Raw genomic sequence first — 13,783 nt, 5'->3', positions numbered from 1 at the left:
TACAGGTAACAAAATGAGATTGGCAGCACTCCCTTTAAGAGACAGCTTCAAATCTCAGCTTGTTACCTGTATGAAAGACACCTGGTAGCCAAAAATCCTGCTGAATGATAAGGGATCAATACTTATTCCCCTCATGAACATGCAAATCAGTGCATCATTTGTTAGACATGCATTTCTTTTGAATTTTTTGTTGCTATTCTGTCTCAATGTTACAATACACCTACCATTCGATTTTTAGACTGATCATTTCTTTGTGAGTGGGCACACATTCAAAGTCAGCAGGGGATCAAATACTTATTTCCTTCCCTGTAGCTGAGGATCCAACTTGGAGGCAACTTCTTACAGGCACCAGTTGGATAGAAGTCGTCTTGAAGTAGTATCGGAACATACTGAAGCAACTTCAGTAGTGTTAAGACAGCTCTCATTGACCAGTAATTGGACAGAAAATTGTATAATGTATGGCCAGCCTAACATAGGATTTCACATGTATTGCGACTTGGCGTCTCACAAGTTTGATGCCAAGTCACAGCAGTGTGAACCGAGCCTTGCTGCACATAGGCTGGCCACACGTTATACAATTTTCTACAATTTTCTGTCCAATTTCTGCCCAATTTCCTTCTGATTTACCTTCAACTGTGTAGTGCAAGGGGCCTGCCTAATTGGATGCAATTGAAAGTGTTGTTTAGGTTTGACCTCATATTATATATTTTTGGTAAATCTAAAGCACAATTCTCAAGAAAATTGTATAATGTATGCCAGCCTATGTCTGCAGATCAGAACGTCCATGTGAAAGAACCCTTAGAGGAGCTACCCTAAGACAGAACGTGTGTTAGGCTGGTCATACATTGTACTATTTTCTGTTCAATTTCTGCCCAATTTCCTTTAGATTTACCTTCAACTATGTAGTGCAAGGGCCCGCCTAACTGGATACAATTGAAATGTTGTTTAAGTTTTACCTCATATTATATAATTTTTGGTAAATCTAAAGCACAATTCTCAAGAAAATTGTATAATGTATGGCCAGCCTTACTGGCCGGATCACCAGGTAAAAATAAAGTAAGAGAAAAAGCTAAAATCAGAAACTAAAACTAATGCAGGCACAACATCTAAGGATTGGTAAGCTGCAATATATTATATAATAAAAGGTTTAGATACACTTTAACAACTTACCCTCCAGAGGATTTACCCCCTTCCTGACCAGGCCATTTTTTGTGTTTTGGCACTGCGTTACTTTAACTGAAAATTGCGCCGTCATGCAATGCTGCACGCAAATGAAATGTATGTCCTTTTTTTCCCATGAATTGGACTTTCCTTTGGTGGTATTTGATCGCCTGTGCGGTTTTTTTTTTTTTGCGCTATGAAAAAAAAAGATTGTCAATTTTGAAAAAAAAAACAATATTTCTGACTTTTTGCCATTAAACATGTCCAGTAAAAAAAATTTAAAAAATCAAATTTCTTCATAAATTTAGTCCAAAATGTATTCTGCTACATGTCTTTGCTAAAACAAATTCCAAATACGTGTAAATTAAATGGTTTATGTGAAAGTTATAGCATCTACAAATGGCGGTATAGATACTGGAATTTTTTTTTTTTAATTTTTACTAGTAATGGCGGCGATCAGCGACTTATAACGGGACTGCGGCGGGTATTCTGACAATGGGGGGAACTGACTTGGTGTCACTAACAACCCCAGTGACACCAATACAGTGATCAGTGCTAAATGAAAGTGCTGTAGTAATGCCACTGGGCAGGAGGGGGTTATCATAAAGGGCAATCAAAGGGTTAACTGTGTGCTGGGAGTGTTTTACATAGGGGGCTGTGCCAGTGTGCTTCACTGTAAGCACACTGCTTTGGATGGCTATGTTGTGCACAGCCATCCCGAGCAGTGTGCCCGAGCTGATAGGGAGGAGAACTGTTAGTAAACAAAACAGTTCTCCTCACCGTCGGAGATCGTCGGAAATCACCGGGCGCCAGTGAGTAATCACTGGCCGGGACCCGGTGATTGATAGCCACGAATGGTGGCACGGGTAGGGCATGCGCATTCCAGAAATGCAAAATCATGTATAGGGGCCGTGTCAGTGTGCTTAACTGTAAGCACACTGCTTTGGATGGCTGTGCTGTGCACAGCCATCCAGAGCAGTGTGCTCAAGCTGATAGGGAGGAGAACCACAACAGCCATGAATGCTGCCAGGGCACGTGCATTCCGGGTAGGGCGTGCACATTCCGGAAATGCAAAATCATGTATATATTTTGCTCACTCCTGCCGCCCTGTAGCAGTATTTCTGCTATAGGGCAGACGGGTATGGTTTTAAGGAGGTACCTCATGCAAAAACAAAAACAAAAAAAAATGTGTGAGGTCCTCCTAAAAATTCATATACCAGACCCTTGATCTGAGCATGCAGCATGGCTAGTGAGGAAAGGTGGTACAGATAGGTGGTCGGAAGGGGGTATACCAAGCAGTAGGCTGAATGTGTGAGGCAAATCTTATGGGTGTATTTACATAGGATTTGCATAGTTGTTTGGTCATCATAACAGTATGTAAATCCTGAATGCAGAAAATACTACATGATGGCCACTAGATGAAGTGCTACATGATGGCCACTAGTTGAAGTGCTACATGATGGCCACTAGATGAAGTGCTACATGATGGCCACTAGATGAAGCTGAGGAGCCTGCTATTTTTTTATGATTGTCAGCTCCATCTAGTGGCCATAATGCAGTATTGTCTGCATTCACACACAAACTGCGAAGAATATAATCTGAGAACATTTGATTTTTCTGTTATTAAGCAGGATGAATTTACATGCAGTTTCAGCTATGATAATTTACTATAAATAGAGCCCTATGTTTTATGGGGACACCTCCTGCATAGAAAGAGTTTTTGAACTCTGCTGAAATAACATGGACCATTAATTACACCTTTTTGCCTCTACCGCATATACCCTAATGGTAAATTCAGCCTTAGACTTGTGTATTAAATGCATCCTTGTTGGCCATGGCCTTCACTTAGGGTCCTTGCTTCATATCAGTTCAGCACAAAAACAGAAAGGAGATGATGTGCTGCTGGGGACACTAAGAAATCGATCTGTCTAGCACACTTTCCCAAAGTAGTAAAGAGCTAAAACTCAGGGAATTAGGATACAGCGTTGGCTTCCTTATCCTGACTGTACTCAAGGAGATGGAAGAAGAGATGATTTCTTAATCTCACCGCTTGCTGTGTTTGTCTTCTTCAGTTTACCGAGTGACATTTTTTTCCATCAAAACTGTTGCTTTATAGTTTATGCAGTCTTTTATCGCAGGCAGTTTATTTACGCCATTCAAAATCACCTTCAGATCTTCCACATCTTAGACACTGGTGTGTCTGTTAAGTGGTTTCACAACCCACCTGCTATGAGACTTTACATTAAATTTTGCTAACAGCATGTTTACTTCTAGAATAAAAAGGACATCATCCAACATTAAAAAGTTCTCAGCGGGGTGTAAACTCAGCAGCTAGGTAGATATTCGGAAACCTGTACTGATTCGACAAATACAATATTGCTTTGTTTAATGATTGAGCTTTGGGATGAAATGAATGATGTGATTATGTAGTGAGTGTTTTACAGTCTGATAATAAAGTGTGCCTGTCAGACTTACACAGCAAATGCAAGTACAGTATTTCCTAGTCTATCGCAGCCATTTCAGCACCACGGATAGGACATTGATTACATTAGGTTAGTACAGTAGGCACAAACAGATAACATAAGGAGTATAGGGGGACAAATGTCTCTCAATTGTTTTTCTGTGTTGTCACTCTGCCACATGTGCCTCTGATGTAGACTACAAGAGTTCATAATGAAAACGATTATTAAAGCGATGCCTCAGTTTTATGGGAAAAAACCCCCATTCCAGCAAGTTATACATTATTTGTTTTCCAAAAGTTGGCAAGCCTGTTTTAGGCACAGACCTTTTTAAGGAAATTAATAGTAACATTTATCTGAACATTCACTTATCTCAACCAAGTCATTAATTTATTGTACTAAAAAAAGTCTTTTTTGACAGGTAAAAAACAGTTTATCACAGATGTAGCCAGGAGCTGGCACAAGGGCCCCTTTAAGGAAAATAAGGCAAAGATGGACTTCACAGAATTAATATTGTTGGATAACAGGTCCTGACAAGACCGCTCGCTATGTCCATATTGACTCTTTATGTCCTCCCCTGATTAGTCAACATTGGACTATGAGGAGGAGATGCTGGTAAGAAAAGGATTGTGGAAGGTATAGTTCCACTATGTAAAGTTAGCAATGCATTACAGTTGGGAGTATAAATGGGAAAGCCTGGAAAAAAAAACTGAAAAATTGAAAAAAAAAAACATTCTATACTCGTTTTGCCAAAGTGGTTTGTCTTTTTTCCAGAAAATTGAAAAAAGAAAGTGTTGAATATGTTTTTTTCATTGATAAATAATATACCTATGACTTGGTATTCAAACTCTATAATATTAAGACCTTAATGAAAGATTTCTAAGACTTTATGTAAAGTTCTAAATTATTATTGTAAGTTCTCTCAGCTGAACACGAGCAAATCCTGGAATACAATTCAAGTACACCCCTTTCCCTCTCTCTGACCACAACCTCATTATGTTCTCCATCTCCCCGTCCTATAATGCCTCCCCCCCAAACGTCAAACCATCACCAGCCATAACCTCCGCAACCTGAACCCGGCCCCTCTCCACTCTGCAGCTGACCGTCTGTACGACAGTATCCTTCCACTGTCATGCCCTGACCTGGCCACTACTGCGTATATCGACTCACTGTCAGCTGCCTTAGACTCCTTAGCACCCCTAACCACACGTAGCATTAGACCCCACCCTGCTTCAACCCTGGCAGAATGACCACACTAAGCATCTTAAACGACGCAGTTGTGCGCTGGAGCGATTATGGTGCAAAACCAGAACCCCTTGAGTGTTCTTCCTCTACAAATCCGCCTTCCTTATCTACACCTCCTCCCTCCACGCCGCCAAACAAGCCTACTTCGTAACCCTCATCAATACCTTCTCCACCTGTCCTCGCTGGCTCTTCTCCACTTTCAACTCCCTACTCTCTCCCCCCCCACCCAGTACCTCACTAACCGCTCACGAGATTGCCAATCACTTCCAAAATAAGATCAACACAATCCGTAAGGACATCACCAATGCTCAACCTACCTCCCCACCTAGCCTCCCTCCCACCATAACCCCACCAACTCTTCCCTCCTCTGACCTTGCAACCGCCCTACCCCCCACCACACCTAACGTCCCGCACACTATAACCTCCCCAACACTCCGCTCCTTCAGCCTTGCTACCACTGAGGAGGTTACTAAGGTCTTCTCAGAAGCCCGCCTCACCACTTGCCTCCTTGACCCTATCCCCACAAAATTGCCTAAGCGCCCACCTCACTGACAACAACCCCCTCAATCCACTACAGTCTGGCTTCCATCCCCTACACTCCACCGAAACTGCCCTACTCAAAATCACTAATGACCTGCTAATCGCCAAAGCTCATGGCCACTACTCAGTCCTCTTACTCCTCAACCTTTCCACGGCCTTCGACACAGTCGACCACCCCCTCCCCCTTAACAAACTACACTCCCTCGGCATCAGAGACTTCGCTCTCTCCTGGCTCTCCTCCTATCTATCACAACGCTCCTTCAGCGTTACCTATAATGCTACCACCTCCCCCTCTCTCCCCCTCTCTGTTGGGGTCCCCCAAGGCTCGATCCTCAGGCCCCTTCTCTTCTCCATCTACACCTCTTCCCTCGGCAAACTGATACACTCCCACGGCTTCAACTATCACCTCCACGCCAATGACACGCAAATTTACCTCTCCACCCCTCACCTCACCCCTTCAGTCTCCGCCCGTATCACCCACCTACTGAACGACATATCAGACTGGATGTCGCTCCATTTCCTCAAATTGAACCTTTCCAAAACCGAGCTCCTGATTTTCCCCCCAGCCCGTGCCCCCCCCCCACCCTCTCCATCACGACCAACAACACCACCATTAGTCCCACCCCGCGAGCCAAAGCCTAGGTGTCACTCTAGACTCAAACCTTTCCTTCCAACCCCATGACCAATCGTTGGCAAACTCATGCAGGCTCCACCTCCGCAACATCTCCAAAATACGTTCGTTCCTAACCCCAGACACTACTAAACAACTCGTTCACTCCCTTATTATCTCACGTCTAGACTACTGCAACTCCCTTCTCACCAGCCTACCTCATCGCGGACTATCCCCGCTTCAGTCTATCCTGAACTCAGCGGCCAGACTCATCCACCTTACCAACCGCTCCGCTTCTGCCACCCCCCTCTGTCATTCCCTCCACTGGCTCCCGATTGCCCAACGCATTAAATTCAAACTACTAACACAGACATACAAAGCCATTCATAATGCTACCCCAAACTACCTCACCGACCTGATACCCAAATACCACCCTACCCGTAATCTTTGCTCCTCACAAGACCTCCTACTTTCTAGCTCCCTGGTCTCCACCTCCCACGCCCGACTGCAGGACTTTTCCAGTACTTCCCCCATCCTCTGGAACTCACTACCCCAATCCATCAGACTGTCACCTACCCTCCCCACCTTTAGGCGCACCCTGAAAACCCATCTCTTCAGGGAAGCTTACCCCGCCTTCACCTAACAGCCGATCTCCTCCACTCCTCCTACAACTCCATCCCCCACAGCCACTTCCTCCTGTACCACTATCCCCTCCCACCTGGATTGTAAGCTCGAAAGAACAGGGCCCTTGAATCCCTCGTGTTCTGTTTTGTTACTGTATTGTCTCATGTTCTGACCCCCACTATAATGTACAGCACTGAGCAAACCTTTTAGTGCTATATAAATACTGTATAATAATAATAAGTAACACTTTACTTCTCAATGCAGTACTCACACAAGAAAATTATGCTTTTCTGCCAATGGGGGGAACTGCAGGGGAAAGGATCCAGTTTAGTTTGCTTGTGGGCTCCATTTTGTACCTCCAACACTTGAGTTACAGTAGATGATAGTTTCTGTCCTCCTCACAGGCCTTAATTGACAGGAAAGAGGGTAAATTTCTCTGACAAATTAGTTTATCTTTATAACTTTTACATGATTCCTATTATAGTTCTCCACAACCACAGCATAATGTTTACTTATAGTCTGATCAGTAAATTGGTTTTTCTTTTCATCCTCTCAGTAAAATGGTGAGACCAACATCTAGAGTTTGGAAACATTTCCACAGTGCAATTTCTGCTGAGAGCAAAGCTGCAATTTGCAAATATTGTGAGAAGATTCTTTTCCAAATGCTATAAGGTTGACAACACATGTCCTTGCATACAAGAGATGCCCTAAAAACATAAAAAAATACTTTATAGAATGAAATGATGAGGACCATAATGAAAGTACAAGTAGAGTTTCTCTCCAGCGTTCTCATTCCAGCAACACTTTTTCTACTGCTTCTGGATCATCACAAAGCGTTTCTTCACCAGCAGCATCTTCAAGTAAGGAAGTGCTGCAAACCTCTGCCTCATTCATAGATAAAATCTACCTTCATTTATAGATAAAATTACACCTGAAAATCAGGAGAAAATTGGTCAAGCTTTTGCAAGAGTCATATTTACTTCTGGATCAGCATTGTCAATAACTGAAAATGCATATTGGAAGGAAGCTTTTAAATTATTATGACATACATACCTCTTTTCAATTTGTAAAACTATTCCACGCTGAATTTTTTAAAAAATTTTTCCAAACATTTCCATTTTTTCTAGAAAAAATAGGGAGAAAAAGTTTCTTTTCTCAGAGCTTCAACATTTACGGCAATGTTACATCTCTAGGTGGGAGGAAACTACAGTTTCCTGGAATCTATGAGGCTTGGGAGGAGGTGTGGAGAGTTGCTCAGTGAACTGCTGAGGGAGGATCAGGACACTTGGTGCCAGGCAGGAGAAGAAAGCAGATGGCCAAGCTAGAGTGCTGACCCCTCAAGGCACTCACCTTCCAGCGTGGCCTAAGAAGCAGCATCCTATTGTTTTAGAGGTAGTTCATCAGTCTCCTTCTTCAAGCAGGGGGTTCACCGGAGCCCCTCCATCCCTGGCATCTACACATGAGGCACAGGATTGGTGAGAAGGTTATCTTATCTTCCTTCTCACTAGGGATTATCCTGGTTTTCCAATCTACCACTAGCACTACCATGTCATTCATCCAGGGTTGCATCATTAATCCAGAACTACCTATACTCCTTCCTGAACTTGTTGCATCTTTGCTACTGTTTGCGTTCTTTTGCAAATTAACTTCACCAGACACCACTGCTACTGTTTTCCTCTTGAACTGAAAGGAGACGGAAGCCACCAAGTTTCACCAACTGTGCACCACCATAAGGGCCCCAACAAAGCTGGCAACAATAATTATTTTGAGACTACCCCTTTCTGTCTCACAGCAATTTGCATAGCTCTTACCATCCACTTTTTTCTTTTCCGTGAGGTCTGAATTATTTCTTGCATAGTAGTATTAGTCCTGCAGGATTTCCAGGATTCTAATGACAGCATAGCCTCTGGGGGTTTATACTATCCTTTGTCAAGCTGCACTCCTGGTGACCCTGTTTTGTATTTTGCCAGGGATGAGCATTGTGTCCATAAACATTACTCTGATTGCTGAAGCTGATCCCCCACAGCGTTTTGCAGTTCTTCATGGTGGAGTATAGGGAACCCCCTCCACTACCCCATATCACAATGCCCGGAGCTGAAGCTATGCAAAGTAGGAGAACATTTATGCAAATTACATCTTTAAAAAGTTGATATTTGCATAAGGTCTTCACAAGGACTCTGGGCAGTGACACGGTGATAGATCCTAAAGCAAAGTGCACACATCGATGGGTTATGCTGTCAGCTATTCACTGCACATAACTCTTTGCTAGTTTAATTTTGCCCAGGGGTTCTCTTTGAAATGTAATCTAGTAGTTGTAAAAATACAATGTACATACATTATAAAAATATGAAAGGATGTGAAATGCATACAGAAAAGCCATTCATTTCTTAATTCAAACACTTCTGTGTTCCACCAGCCCTCCCTTTTGGATTGTAATCTAGAGTATGGTCATCCTGGAATGTAATTGCTGGTGTTGCTAACAAATGCATTGCCAAGAAGTGTTTATATATATATATATATATATATATATATATATATATATATATATATATATATATAATTGCAGCAACAAAACGTCAGAAAGGTATTGGCAAGGGCAGTGGCTTTTTACTTCAGTTTGAATCCCAGCCAGGACACAATTTTCTTGAAGTTTACATGTTCTACCTACACTTATGTGGGTCTCTTCTGGGTACTCCTGTTTCTCCACAGATATACAGCACTTGTATTTTAGTTGTTCCCAGTCTAAATTCGCCCTAAGGTTTAGGCAGGGACTTTAGATTTTAAGCTCCTTTAGGGGATCGACTGATGTGAATTTACAATATGTAAAGCACTGTATAAATTGTCAGTGCTATAGAACTGTAAAAACAAATAGTCAACTCAATCAAGACATTTCTTTGTTGAACAACATAAACTCCATCCAACATGTAAATGGAATATACAGCTCATTTCTTTGACACTTGAAGTGTATTTCCACTTATGTTGTCAAATATTGAGAAACCCCCACTATATGTTTGTTCTGTGTTCTCATTCACACAGCATACCTAAATGTTTTTTCTGTATATTTCTTACCTTTTAGAAGTTTTTCAGTAGGTGATGTCATGGCTGACTGCAAGGTTTTTTGAACAATGTTGGAGTGAGCCTGTCCCAAGTCTGTCTTCATTAACATATAAGGCAAGAAGCTCAGTCTCTGCACCTTTAACCCTTTCTTAGGACATACAGTATTCAAATCAAGTTACAATTTACAGTATACTGAAGGTCTTCCTGCACAGTACAAACAGGGTAATAATGACAGACACAACTGTCCAGCCCCCTCATAAACAAAGCGAACTAGCTAGCTTTTCCTTTGCTGGAGGGTCCAGAATTTAGCATCTAAAATAGTAAGCTGCACTTTCTAATATTTTTTAAGTTATGTTATGTGAATGAGAACATGTAACAAATATGAAGTCGGTGTTATCCCAATTTGGCTACAGCATACTGTAAATAACACAAGGCAACATCGCATAGTGTTAGTTTAATCATTGTTATAAAGCAGACATCATTGTAGGCAACCAAGATCGAATGTCAGTGATCTGTACCACAGGACGTCATGATCCAGAGAGCACATACCTGGAGTATCAAGCCATCTATCCCAAACACCAGTCATCTTTCATTTTTCTAAGTCACTGACCACATTAGAAAGTCAACAGCTCAGAAATAAGACCATGATATTTGTTGCACATCAGTTCATCAATAGTATTGAGGCCATTGAATTAGGATGACAGTTGGGATTTGTGCTGTACATGATGACATGTAAATATTGATATTATTATTATTATACAGTATTTATATAGCGCCAAAGGGTATGCTCAGTGCTGTACAGTAGCAAGGGGGACATAAGATGAGACAAGACAGTAACAATACACTACACGAGGGGCTCGAGGGCCCTGCTCTTTTGAGCTTACAATCTAGGAGAGAGGGGAAGGTGGCACAGGAGGAGATGGCTGCGGGGGATGGAGTGGTGGGAGGAGTGGAGGAGGTTAGTTGTTAGGTGAGGTCGGGTGTTAGGTGAGGTTGGGGTAGGCTTCCCTGAAGAGGAGGGTTTTCAGGGTGCGCCTGAAGGTGAGGAGGGTAGGTGACAGTCTGATGGATTGGGGTAGGGAGTACCAGAGGATGGGGGAAGTCCTGGAGAAGTCCTGCAATCGGGCGTGGGAGGAGGAGACCAGGGAGCTACAGAGCAGGAGGTCCTGTGAGGAGCGGAGGGCACGGGTAGGGTAGTATCTGGGTATCAGGTCAGTTATGTAGTTCGGGGTGGCATTGTGAATGGCCTTGTAGGTCAGGGTTAGCAGCTTGAACTTGATGCGTTGGGCAATCGGGAGCCAATGAAGGGATTGGCAGGGGGGGGGGGGGGGCAGATGTGGAGCGCTTGGTGAGGTGGATGAGTCTGGCCGCTGAGTTTAGGATCGACTGGAGTGGGTATAGCGTTCGTTTGGGTAGGCCAGTGAGAAGGGAGTTGCAATAGTCCAGGCGTGAGATGATGAGGGAGTGTACGAGTTGTTTGGTGGAGTCTGGGGTGAGGAATGTGCGTATCTTGGAGATGTTGCGGAGGTGGAGCCTGCAAGATCTAGATAGCAGTTGGATGTGGGGTAGGAAAGAGAGGTGGGAGTCCAGGGTGACACCCAGGACTTTGGCGTGTGGGGTGGGAGAGATGGTGGCGTTGTTAGTAGTGATTTAAATACATTTTGTATTGAAATAAAAGCAGCTCGGGGAAGGTGAGAAGTGAATTAGAAAACACCCACAAAACAGGTAATAAAATATCACCTTCTTTTGTCCTTGAAGAAATGTTAAACTCCTGATTCTTTGAACAATTAAATTAGCAGCCCAAAGGCAGGATTTGTAAGATAATTGGCATTCTAGACTGGAAATCCCCATGTGAATACCCCAAACAAATTAAAACATCAGAAAATAAATTGTCCAAACACTTGTAGACATAGACTGTATTGTTGAAATGACTCTATCTGGATTCTGCAAATTACCCCTGTGGCATCCTTTAAAAGACATCATTGAATAGGGCAGTGCAAAGACTGGTGGAGACAGTGACAGTCAACTAGAAATCTCTAGGTAACCTCTAAGTACACAGATGAAACACAATATGACTTCTAAAAGCTCTAAAAGTAAATGATGACTAGTTCCAAATGATGAATTCAGGAAAAGGTCTTCCATTGGAAAGATACATTTACAGTTATCAGGTTGAACAATGAAGAATTATAGCACATACTGTATAGGTTGATCACTGAGGGTAATGCCCATTATAGTGAAAGCTAATGCAGATACATTTAAAATAGTACTAACAGCAGTCGTGTAAAAAAAAAAGTCCCAGTACTTTTTCTACTTCCCTGTTCCCAAACCTTGCATCCTTGTTATCAGTTCATCCTAAGGGTTTTTTTTTCTTTTTTAATAAGGTGGCGATCAAGGCTAGGTGAGGCCACTCAAGTTCCCCAATGTCAATACCATCAAACCATGTCTTTATGGAACTGGCATTGTGCACGGTGGCACAGTCATTTCGGAACAAAAAAGTGTCAAGGTCCCACCTTTTCCCAGAGGTTGTGTTGCTCCATGTGTTGGCATCCATCTTGGATTTCTGCTGAGCATGGTGGGAATCCTTTATGCCTTCAGGTCTCTGAGGTCCATCCCCCAGAGGGGTGTGGCTGATGACATATAAGCCTGTGGTCCGCACATGCTCTTTGCACTTGTGTCTTTTTGTTGCTACTACTCTGTTCTGACTCTCGTGACTCTCCTGGAATCTGACTCGGCTTGTGATTCGACTATTCTTTGTGTTCTCCTTTGATCTGACCCTCTGTTGCTGAACCCGGCTTGTGACCTGTGATTCTCGTCTGCTGTCCTGTACCGTTTTGTCCCGTTGTTGTCGACCCGGCCTGCCTGACTACTCTATTGTCTTTTCCACCAGCTACACGCCATTGGGGTCTCGGGGGCCACGACCTGGTTCCTGGCTGCGTCAAGTCCATCCCCACCATCAGGGGCCCTGGTGAAGGGCAGCCTGGGACTTAGACTCCGCGCCCTGAGGGACTTCGGTCTGTGGGTGGTGGTTGTCGTCAGCCAGTGCGTTACATTGTTATTAGGCCTGCCTGTCCGTTCCTCCTGCCCTGACAAAAAGGAAGTGGATAATTGTCTAATAAGGTATTGTTTGCTGTAGCATTAAGAGTATCCTTCACTGAAAACACCAAAACTCAATCGTTTGGAGGGATGTCCACATACTTTTGGTCATACAGTGTAGGAGTAATTGCCAGATGTTCACAAACTTTTTAATATAAAGTGTATATTTATGCCAAAAGGTGTTTCACTCTGAAATTGTTGTCAACTGTGTAGTTTAATGCCAAGATTTGAAGGTTAAATATATGGAAAGAAGCCAGCCTCCTACTGTGCTGAGCTTGTGATTCTTCTTTTTTTCTGTAGAAAGCCAATTATTTTGCTCTGGCCAAACTACATCTGAAATGCTTTACTTCTGGTAAAATTAGTTGAAAGTTGTTGGTAACAAAGGTAGTAAAAACTTGCTATCGTAGAAAAACATTGTACCATAAATGTGTTCCTTTTTTTATTGTTTTTAAATGTTTTAGTATTAATTATGAACTCTAAATGTTGATTACAGTGAGTATAGAAAAGAATCACCCCCTTTAAAATAGTTACATATGTTGCTTTGCAGCCTGAAATGAAGACAGGTATAGATGTTGTTTTATACAGCTGAATGTACTTTTGCAGCTTGTAACATCCAAGTGAAAGATATAACACCAATATGTCAGAAAAAACAAACAAACAAACAAAATCACTGAGTTGGAAAAAGGATCACCCTCTCCTAAAAATGACTTGTAAACTTGATCAGGTGTAGCTAATTACCTTCTTAATGGCACACAAAGCCATTTGACTTTCAATTGTGATCAGCTGTGGCCATTTTGATTAGCTCAGAATGAAAAGAGCTTTCCTGGAGCATTTCAGTCCCCAGTAGTGCAACTGAAGCAAACAATCAACAATGGATGGCAAGGCACTGTCAAAAGATCTTTCGGATAAAGTTGTGGACAGGCACGAGTCAGGAAATGGATACCAAAAAATGTCAAACGCGTTATCAATGCCTAGATGCACAGTGAAGTCTATC

The sequence above is a fragment of the Staurois parvus genome, unplaced genomic scaffold (genome assembly GCF_062004578.1).
Source record: "Staurois parvus isolate SC_StPar_1 unplaced genomic scaffold, SC_StPar_1.0 ptg000886l, whole genome shotgun sequence".
Lineage (NCBI taxonomy): Eukaryota > Metazoa > Chordata > Amphibia > Anura > Ranidae > Staurois > Staurois parvus.
This window is presented reverse-complemented; position numbering follows the sequence as displayed.